Genomic DNA, 11,676 nt, shown 5'->3' with positions numbered 1-11,676 from the left:
GTGGCAGCTCTTTTATTTTCCTTTGGGAGACCACCCCAACTCCTACTCTCCCTGTATGCTTTTTAGGTAGTGCTGACATCTTTTCATCAACTATAGTGTTGGGCATGTGATACTGGGTCTAGATAATCAGCAAAATCAGTTTTGTGAATCACAGTAATTTGTTCAGGTGGTATGATTTGGCAAGTATTTGTTTCGTAATAGAAAGGTCTTCTTTGTTTTAGGGATTTAAGCTCTGAAGATAAAAGTTCATAGTTTTCAATTGCCACCTTGCTCCCAAAGTGAGAGGGTGTTTGGAAGGACACCAGTAGAAAAGAAAGCAAGGGTCAAGTGACAGGGACAGAACGACTTGGCATCAGAATTTGCTTGCCTGGGCATGAGTGAAACAACGTTTAGTTTTCTCTCAACCAGTTGAGTTTGAAGTTCAGCCATATAAAACCAAATAACCCCAGACATATAGGGCAGGTGATACAAAAGTGGCTGACGATTTGGAGGTGGCAGGATGAGACAAGGTTAGAATGAGAAGAGTGGCATATTTTCAAGAAAGACATTCAAAGTGTAAGGCTAAAATGAAGTGGAAGTGTTATATAGGAGACAGTGGAAGTCAAAACCCCATTAATTAGCTTCCACCTCTCACAGTAAAGGATAACTTGACTGACGAGGGCTAATGACATTTCAACATTTAAAGCAATGCAGCAAAGATGCACTGAATATTAAAATTCACTGTGGAAATAATGTGCATCATATATCTGTGATAAAAAGAAAGATAGAATTGTGCTCACACTATCGCAAATAGCAAATCTCTCATGAAATATGCTTACAGAAACACCCAATATTTTATGCACATTAAAACATTCTCCAAAATGAATCAATTGCCAGTAGTGCCATAGTTCATTTAAAAGGACAACTGCATTCTAAAAATAAAATGGGTGAGCTAGAAAATGCATTATTTGTTCAAATTGTATTCTGAGGTCAACCAAGATGTACTCCTAGTTTCTTGCAATTTGAGATATTTTTACAAAACTGATTTTCAATAGAAATTTTGAGAAACACCAAGGCTGGTCAAAATCCTTCATGACCTTATTCAACAAAAAAGTGACAGCAATTTGTTTTATCTTGTGTGAAAAGACTCACAACAGCAAAAATAGTTCAAATAAAGAGCTTCACAGCACAAATTACTTTTGATTCTTTCTGAGAAAAATCAAAGTATAAAACTATTCCAACAGGTGGATTTAAATCACAAGAGTTAATCCAATCCCAACATTTTTGTTGCATTATCTAACAATTGCTGTTGAAAAATAACTTTGCTTTATATCTAAATTATTCAAATTAGTAATAAAAATTTTCCAAAACAATCCAATTCAATAAATAGTTACTGAGCAATTACTGTGTGCCTTGCATTATTTAGTATTTAAAATACAAGGACAAGTAAAACTGATTCAATCCATCAAGGAAGATCCTCAGTTTCCTCATCTGTCAAGTAGAGATGGTAATGGTACCTAACTCCTAGGATTTTGGGGATGAGTCAATTAATTCAACATAGGTAAAGCACTTAACACAGTGACTGGGGCATCATAAGTATTCTATAAATGATAGTCATTATTATGCTGGGAATAGATATATTCTGTGAATTATCTATTCTGTGAGTATATCTATTCACTGAACTACGGGAGCATTGAAGAGGGAATGGCTAGAGCTCTATCTTGGGACTAGAAGAGTCTTCACCAAGAAGGGGTAGTCTTAACAGATTATTAAGGATGCATAGAAGTTAACTAAATGGAACAGTGTGGGTAGGCTTTCTAGGGAAAGACTGATGAGTTAAAATTCTGGGGCCACGGGAGAGTTTGGTTTGTTCAGGGAATGATGAGCAGGCCACAGCAGGTCAGAAGGGGCGCTTACATTTCATCCTCTGGGGCACACAGAATAATTGAATTTTGTTTTGCATACTAATGATATAATGTGGTTTAGTTTCAGAGTTGCCCCTGAATTACCTTGTAAATAGATATTAAACTACAGGAGTAGAATGGTATGATTCAGAATTGTCTGCTTCCAGACCCCATCTGCCATTTAGTGATTCCTCCTTTTAAAAATGTGAATAATTCTTATTTCAAAGACTTTTAACTTAAAAGAGACACTTATAGACACCCGCTTATATTAGCTACTCATGTTGGTGCTTTCCTACACATATGGTGATGAGTAAATACAATGTATGCATTATAAAACTGTTATACAGTATGATTACTAATATGTTGGTATCCATTTTGAAAATTATTGTCTTAACTAATTGATAAGGCATTGTTATACTCTTTAATGAAAGAAAATCTATACCATAAAAAATAGAGTAGTATAACAACAGTATAAAGAATTCCTATCACTCATCTTCAACAGTTATCAACTCATGCCAATCTTGTTTCACTCATACTCTCACTTACTTCCCCTGCTCCTTGGATTAGTTTGAAGCAAATTTCAAAAAAATATTGTCTCTAGTCTTTCTTGATCAATTTGTCTCTTTGCAATTGTTATTTTGTTGTATTATTGAAGACAGGAGGTTGTGTGTCCTGTAGTTTTCTACCACGTGGATTTTGCTTACTGCATCTTTGAGGTATCTAACATGTTCTTCTGGCCCCAATATTTTCTGACAGTTGTTGGTTAGATCTAGAAGCTGGAACAGATTTAGATATGTCTACTAAGACATATGTGTATTTACACAAGCTTCCTTCATTGGCAGTGTTGTGAAAGTTTGTACAAGAAGTTCCATTGTGTTATTTTGTTTCACTCTGTGATATTATCAGTCGTTGGTAACCATTACTTAAGATTTGCAGAATGGCAATAATCTAATTATGTTATTCCTTCTTCAGTTAAACCAGAATACTTCTGTAAAGAGAAATCTCTTCCTATCAACTGTTTGGTTACTCTGAAATATAATACAACAGGGTAAATGCTTGATACTTTCTCTTTATTCCCCAGCTTTCAAAATCATGAGTTGATACCTTTGACTCCAAAGTTAACCAATGGGTTTTTAAAAAATATCATTATGATGGAATGTATTGAAAAACATTTTATTTGTTTCAAATCACTGTACTTGCTAACTTTACTGAAGCTCAGATATTTCCATCTTTGGACAAGGGAGGTAATTCAAGTAGGCACTTAAATAATTTGGGAGCTTTCTTTCTGATATAAAATACTCTATGCTCATCTCATGTATTTCCTGCTGCAGACCTGGAATTTGCCAGTTCTCAAAAAAAACCTGTTTCCTTTGAGTAGAAAATAGAATTTTTCTAGAGACCAAAGTCTCAGAATTAAGAATACATATTGCTATTGGGTTTGTCATTATTCTAGGTCATTTAATTGACAGAGAGAAGGAGATTAAAAATAAAATAAAATACAACCTGAGTTTATAATGATGACTCCAATTCAAATTCAGGGCTGCAGAATTTTAATTTACCTTTACCAATCCTCTATTTTCTTACTCCCCTGTTGAAAATCTTGGCTCTCAACAACACAAATGTAATTATTCATTTGCTTTAATCCATTCTGCATATAGAATACATACTGTAAAACTACCACCAGCAATATGATTATTCAACAACAGTTTTTGATTTATTGTTTTCCAAGTTCATTTTGTCCTTAGGGGAAAACACTGTGTTTTATTATCCTTTGGAGTAATTCCTCTTTCTATAGTAATTTCACCAATCTAATTTAGCTAGATTTATTTATTTCCTTTTATTTTTTAAAATTTATGGATTGACTTTTATATTTATGTTACATTTTATAAATATGTAAACTGCATACATGGCTTTAAAGTCACATCTATAAACCAAGTATATTCAAAACAGCAGGCTTTTGAGACATGAGACATGTTGTTTGAGCTGCCTCTTTTCATCAGGGGAATTTTTGGTATAGTTGTTGAATTCATACTTCTTTCAAATTTCTAGTTACAGAAGAGACTTAGGGTCACTAATCTAGAATCAGGTCTCCTCTGATAATGAAGGGAGCTGGCTGGCACAGAGCACCAAGGGAGAGTAGCAATGTGAAAACACTTCTGAAACTGCTCAGATCTCTATTGCTTAAAGAAAAAGTACACTAAGTATGAAGTGATATATGAAAGGTTTGGAAATGAAATAAAAATATCAGCCACAATGTCCTTCTACTTTGGTGATACTTTATGTGTCTGTTGTACAGAGTTGACATCCAGAGATTGCCTATTACTTGCTATTCTGCACTTTTATTTGACATTCTATCATAAACATTTTCCATGTGTAGCAGATTTTTCCTATATAATTTTAATGGTTGCACACTATTCCACCTAGTGGATGGACCTTATTTAATTAGCTGTTGTACCACTGTAGAACATTTATGCAGGTTCCAATTGTTTTGCTGTTAAAACAATCTTGGAATGAGCACATGGTGCTTTGTAAAAATAATCTTAAGTATTTTCTTCAGCAGTGACAGCAGTAGCAAGTAGTATTTTTGATCAGCTGGGTGCATAACACTTTATCAGGTCTTGTTCACCAATTAGATGAAATATTAGCCAACTGGGATGCAAAGGAGGGCAAACCATTAAAAAGTATTTTTAACCAGCTACCAAGAGTAGACAGGCTGCAGTGGTATCTGAAACATTTGACCTGAAGTTGCCCGCTCTCCTCCCCCATGACCAAATTAGTTTCTTATCAAGATACATTTCCTACGTATTTCCCTGCTCCATGGAAAATGTGTTTTCATCTTCCTCCCTTCCTGCAGATCATACTGTATGCCAACTTACCATACAAGCACTCTCTGCCAAAGAACTGAATTAACCTTCCCGCAGATCTAGGTTTTCTGTAGAGTGAACTAAATCTGGTAAACATGCACTAAAATGATCAGCCACAGCACTGAACCCCAAAGAAGTGCTGTGGTCTTATGTAATTATTGTGCAACAATCAAGAGGGTGAATCAAGGGTATGAGGTGGGGGTCTTGGGGAGATGGAAGTAAGAGCACCTACAGAAGAAAATGTGGGGTAATACAACTAATTGGATAAAAGCTAGGAAACCCCAAAGGATGTGGGACAAGAGTTTTGAGTGTTTCAGGATCCTTGAGTGATCAACACTGGGATCTCCCAAGGTGGCGTCTTTAAGTCAGAGTTCAGCATTTGTGCAAACTTAATTCTGTTAGGGTGCAGGGCTAAGAATATGTTGGGAATGAGGTTGGTGAACCACATGCAGCACTGAAATGGAGAATGCCTGTCAGAAAATGGGGCATGATGGTCTCAGGGAGTTAATTTCCACATAGTTTCAGGGTTACATGGAATAGGGCACTTTCAACATCTCTAAAGATGATGCCATGGTTGAATGGACCTTGGATTTTGCAGATCACTAGTGAAGAGAACTTCTGGAGATATAAGTGAGTGGAGGTAAAGTATTGAAACTTACTTTTCAAACTTGCTAGTCGTGTCTATCATTTAAACTCAAAGAAGCATCATTGGGGTGCTAGGGAGTTATAATGCAAGTCTGAGACAGGTAATATTAATTTTCTTACATTGGACCTTGAACTAGACTAAATAAATACCTATGGTTTGAGATGTGGTGAGGATGATTTTTTTTCTAAATACTAAGATCATGATCTGGGAATATTTTATGCTTCAGAGGTTTAACTCCTGCCTGATTAATTTCTTTGTAAACCAGAAAAAGGTGTGTGTATTTTGAACTAGACATTCATATTATGCAGGAAACAATGTTTCACCAGACAATTCCCGCTGAGATTTAAACAATAGGACCCTCATCAAGAAATATGTCTAATTGTTCTATCATTTTATTGGAATACAACTTCATTTAAAATTCTACCAACTTCATTAAGATATGAAGACCAAGAAAGAAAAAGCAATTCAGCTAAAATAATTAGCTGGAGTTTTTCATTTGCTAAGTCTTTTGCCAACCTTAATCATTATCCTGGCCTTTAACAACTGTGCATTCTTACTGACAGCCTGACTCTCCTCTTGATCTCTCCAATCCAACTGAAATTCTCCTTCCTTGAGCCAGCCTGTACACTGCATCCTCAACCATCTGAGCTGCAGGGCAAATCTTATACAATTAGGATAGTAGTGATGCTGACATGTGTTGAGAGATGCACTCTTGACTAACTCTGGGGGCTCAGGAAGCCATTTTGTCCTTCTGTGGCGTCATCTCTTAACATCACATTGACTCAACTAAAGGTAGAGATATGGAGTTTTCTTATATGCTTGTCTTTGTGGCCAGTACCAAATTTTACTCTTCCCAAGTACCCTAAGAAGGACATCTAAAAGGAAACTTAAGAGTTTATTTAGGATAATAGTTTACACTTCTTTTATCCTGACACACAACACAGGTGGTAGCTCATGTGCTGTCTCCACCCATGGGTGGTTTTAAATAGCTCCTCAAGTGTTTTGAATGTGCAACCAAATCTGAGAACAACTGACTGGTGAAAAGAAGACACAAGGGTTATAAATCTTGGCTCTGACAATGACAAACTATATAATCTGAGACCTATGGTCTAAACCTTAACATCCCTGAATTTATATATCCTTATTTGTAACATAAAAGCTTTAGAATAGAAGATTTCTCATGTATTTTTTTTTCTTCCCCTAAAAATTCCTCTGTTCCTCTTGCCTCTGAGATCAATCACCAGATACCTGTCTTTCTGCCTTTGCTGAATTATGTAACACCCTGTCAACAACTAACAAGACCTGATTGATTATGGAAAGCCTTTTAGACCATTCAAAATCAAAGTGATAATATATTTGAAAAAATATTTATTATATATTTTTCAAATTGGCTCTAACAAAAGGTTGATTAATGTCCTTAAGATATGAAGGACTAATTAACCAATAGGAAAATTGGCTTGGGTCATGAATGGATACTTTATAAAGAAATAACAATGGGCAATAGCATTTGTATAGACATCTAACCTTATCAACAATAAAGTAAATATAATTTGAAATAATAATAGCATAGGTTTGTGTGTTGGCTCTCATTACATTGGCCAAAATAAAAGAGCGAAGGTGCTCAGTGGTAGTGAGATGGAGAAACTTTTGCAGTGGGGTGGTATTAATTGGCACAACCTTTCTGAAGGAAGATTCAACAACATGGACCTAAATTCTTATAAATGTGCATACCTGTTGAACCAGTATTTCTAGGAATTAGAGTAAGAAAATAATTAGTCAAGTTTCAAAGATGTTTATATAAGGATATTCATAGTAATATTTTTTTAACATTTAAACTGTAAAATTAACCAATTAATAAATTTTAGAATATCCTTTCAAAACAGTCACAATAAAATAATGATGTAGATGTATGCTTATCTATATAAATAGATGTTTGAGATACAGTATTAAGTAAAAACATGCTGTAAACCATATATATGTACATATGAATACATATGCATATGAGTATAAACATAAATAAATATCTGCATAACTGTTACTGGAGAACAAGGGTTCTTGGTAAACATCACAAATAGGAATTCCAGGACATACTGAATGAGCAACGCAAACAAAGCCAAGCAATCAGTGGGTTTATTAAAAGGAAGAAAATAGTATAGTACACTCTCAAGATGGCAGCAGAGTGGGCAAGCCCAGGAGAAGAGCGACTGTGTGGAAAGGCAAACAGGCTTAGGATTTTTTTCGAATGAGGGCACAAGATAATCACATTTTAGGGATGGCATCGCAGGCATTCCCAGGCCAGTCCCCACTGCCCACTCCTTCCCATGGGGGAGGAGGAATCCCTTGTTCGTACTTGGCCCTTGTCAGAACTGTCATGGTGACAGAGGAGGTGGAAATTTTTCCCTGACCACCATGCTAATAGTATTATAATCTATTATAATTAGCTAAAGTTCACCTGAGGGGCAAGATGGTGGCCTGGATCTGCTCTTGGCCACTGGAATCCAGATCTGGCTGCTCTGGTACCTGCACCTTTTCCTAAGGATGACCTCATCTCCTCATTCTTTTGTCTCCTCTCACCCTCTTTTGCCTTTCCTCCCTCCTCTCTTCCCACAGCCCTTTTCTTTCTGTCTACAGTAACATAATCATAAAAATTGGAAGATTGTAAGTGACCATTTTAGCAATAGTTCTCCCTGACATGATGCTATTTGAATCTTTATATTTTACAAATGGGTTCTAAAATTAAAAAATACATTATTAATTAAAATTTTAATATTCAAAATTATTCTAATTTAGATATACATAATAAGAGCATATACTATTTCAAAATGAGCTGGTGTCCTCTTATGGGTTTATTTCAAGGTCTTTGAGAGCCCCAACCATTGACTAAGTCAAGGTATTTTTATTCTGTTCAGTTCAGGCCAATACTAATAAACCTAAAATAATCCCAATGTTACAGGGCAAGCAGGATCTAATTTGTAAAGGTCAGTTTATTAAATGAAAGCCTAGTTAGTATGTATTCTCTGATCCCCTCATCTTATCCTATTTTAATTTGACCATTTAAAATTAAATGAAAGATCAAATATTAATTTTTAAATGTTACTAGGAATCATCCTGTCTTAGGCTTGGTTTAAACCCCAAGAAAACATCTGCCAAGCACACCCATATGCCAAAGAGAGGTGTGGTACCAGATCACCAAAGCAGGACTTGTCAATATGGTGGCCAAGAGCCAGTTTTGTAACCAAAGGTGGCCAACCTTTGATAGAAATTTCAGAGGATGAGAGAATTTGCTGTAGATTAGAAGAGGGCTTGAGGAGAGATTTGTCAGACTGCTGTGTGCTTCCCCTAGCAAGTCCCTACCCTGGAGGAGGGGTGGGAGAGTTTCCTCTCAATTCAAGTCAAAAGAAGAGGCTTCAATGGGACTATTTGGAACGTTTGATTTGTGTCCCCTCGAGCAGGGATGCTGGTGCCTTGGTGTCCCATTGATGCCTGAAAGATAGAACAGCTGGAGACTGATCAGGTAAGGGTTAACATAGGTAGCAGCAACGGTTGCTGTCCAGTGAACAGCTGAATTCTGGGAACATTGTTCTCTGAATCGACACGTCAATAGTTACCAAACAAGGGCTGCTGGGGAGATGGCGGACTCGGTGGCCCGCCGATGAGGAGGCCGCGGAGTGAGCCTAGCTCCCGGGCCCCGAGACCCACTGAAGGAGCGACCAGCGCGGGGCCTGGGGAGTCATGCGAGGAGGCTTAGAGCGATGAAGCCACTTGATCAAGGTTGCGCAGCTGGTGTGTAAGAAGGATCAGAGGAGATAATGCATGTGTAATTGCTGTGTAATATCCCTATTCTGAGGACACTCAAGGATGATTACTGTTTCAAAGGATGGAAGGAGGCAGAGGGGCCGGTGGTGAAGAGGACCAGAGCAGTCACAAAGAAAGGTGAACATGCTCTGACCTCAGAGCATGGGGAGTGAGGTGAGGAGTAGACAGCAGGCTTTTCTCCCCTTTGGAGAAAACCTCACCCGCTTTTCTGGTGAGCTTCTCAGGGTCTCCATCACCCAACACCATGTTTCGTTTCCTGCTCTCTGCCCAGGCCTCTGCTGTTCAGCTGTCGGGCCTGCTGCTGCTCTCGCCAGTACAAACCTGTTGTCTGGGGCCCAGCAAGCGGGGGGACCGGCCTTCTGGAGTAGACCTCCGTGCAGACCCTGTGCAGGGGCTGCAGCAGCTTCTGGAACAGGCGAGGACCCCTGGGGAGCTGCTGCGCTGGCTGGGCCAGAACCCTACCAAGGTGCGTGCCCACTGCTAGCCTGTGGCACTTCAGAGTCTGGGCCAGCTCTTGGGGTCTCTGCCACAACCCCCTCCTGTGGAGCAGGACACACTGCAGGACTTGAGTCAGCTCATCATCCGAAACTGCCCCTCCTTTGACATTCACACCATCCACGTGTGTCTGCACCTTGCAGTCTTACTTGGCTTCCCCTCCGATGGGCCCCTGGTGTGTGCCCTGGAGCGTGAGCAAAGGGAATGTTCCGCCTCCCTCCGAAGCGGAACTGTCCTTCGTGGTGGCCAAAGGTTGGAAGCTGCTCTGAGCTGTGCCGGTTTCCTGCGGCATCCACTGCAGCACCTCATCCGCAGCCTAGCTGAGGCCAGGCCAGAGGAACTGACTCCCCACGTGATGGTGCTCCTGGCCCAGCACCTGGCTCGGCACCGTTTGCGGGAGCCCCAGCTTCCGGAAGCCATTGCCCACTTCCTAGTGGTCCAGGAAGCCCAGCTCCACAGCAAGGTGGTACAGAAGTTGGTCCTGCTGTTTGGGCGGCTGAACTACTTGCCCCAGGAACAGCAGTTTATGCCCTGCCTTGAGAGGTTCCTGGCTCGGGAAGCAGAGGTAGCCCCGCTGGCCACTGTCAACATCTTGCTGTCACTGTGCCAGCTGCAGTGTCTACCTTTCCGAGCCCTGCACTTTGTCTTTTCCCCAGGTTTCATCAACCTGTGGCACCCCTCATGCCCTGCGTGTGCAGGGCTACGTCTCCCTGCTGGACACGGCCTTGGAGCTGGAGCTCCCAGGATACCCGCCTTCCCCGAAGGCAGCAAGTGCCCGTCTTCCCTCATCCACTCATCACCGACCGTGCCCGCTGCAGGTACAGTCACAAGGATATAGTAGCAGAGGGGCTGCGTCAGCTGCTGGGGGAAGAGAAATGCCGCCAGGACCTGACCGTGCCTCCAGGCTACTGCACAGACTTCCTGTTGTGAGTCAGCAGCTTTGGTGCTGTGCTTCCCGTGAGGACCCAGGACCCCTTCCTTCCATACCCTCCCAGGTCCTGTCCTCAGGGCCAGGCCGCCTCTCAGCCCACTACCTGACATCCTGCCAAAAGGATGCTGCGGGAACGCTGGCATTTGTGCCGGGATGGCAGGGTGCTGCTGGGCTCCCGAGCCCTGCAGGAGCGGCACCTGGGCATGATGGGCTACCAGCTCCTGCCGCTATCCTTCGAGGAATTGGAGTCACAGGGAGGCCTGCCCCAGCTCAAGAGCTACCTAAGGCAGAAACTCTAAGCCTTGGGCCTCCACTCGGGGTCTGAAGGAGGGTGAGGGGATGCACATGGGGTTCAGGGGTGTGGACAATTTGCACTTTGGCTTCCTTTCTCATTAAAGTCCCTTTCCTTCAAAAAAAAAAAAAAAGTTGCCAGACAACAAACAACTGCATTCTGAGAAAACCACACCCCGGAAAGCTCCCTGCTAAATGCATTCACATATATAGCTTTAAAAAGCCCAACACACCTTCTCATCTGTGCCGTTGTCTCTCTGAGACTGCCTGCTCTGCTTGGAGTGTACTTAATAAATCTGCTCCTCCTCTCTTTCTGCTTTGTTTTGTGAATTTCACAACCCTCCAGCAACCACCACAGATTGTGACTGGCTAGTTGCTCTCATGCAGAACAAAGATTTGCTGCAATGAAAACTGCATGAATGTCTAGAGTTTATCAGGATATTATGTTTTTCAGTGACCAAATGTGGCTAAGTTAAGAGAGGGGGAGGCAAAGGGGGGTGGGAGAGGGGGAAGGAGATGAAGAGGGAGAGGGTGAGAGAGAGAGATTGAGAGAGAGAGAGAGAGAGGGAGAGAGAGGGAGAGAGAGGGAGATCCTGAAATTATTTAGAGGGGTTTACAAAACCTCAATAGGAGGAGGTAGGAGTGTTGAATAACTGGGGGAGGGAGGAGTGAAGAGCCAGAAAACGTACATTTGCTGGCAAAAAAGGAATTGCAAATAAGATGGTGGGGTTTCTGAGAAAGCCACAGGTG

At 40.7% G+C, this 11,676-nt stretch overlaps 1 pseudogene; it reads left to right on the top strand.

Annotated features, from left to right (window-relative positions):
* Positions 1-9,045: 9,045 nt before the first annotated feature.
* Positions 9,046-10,970, top strand: LOC109372866 (fas-activated serine/threonine kinase-like; annotated as a pseudogene).
* Positions 10,971-11,676: the final 706 nt, after the last annotated feature.

This window comes from Hipposideros armiger, unplaced genomic scaffold, assembly GCF_001890085.2.
Source record: "Hipposideros armiger isolate ML-2016 unplaced genomic scaffold, ASM189008v1 scaffold_669, whole genome shotgun sequence".
NCBI lineage: Eukaryota > Metazoa > Chordata > Mammalia > Chiroptera > Hipposideridae > Hipposideros > Hipposideros armiger.
This window is presented reverse-complemented; position numbering and strand designations above follow the sequence as displayed.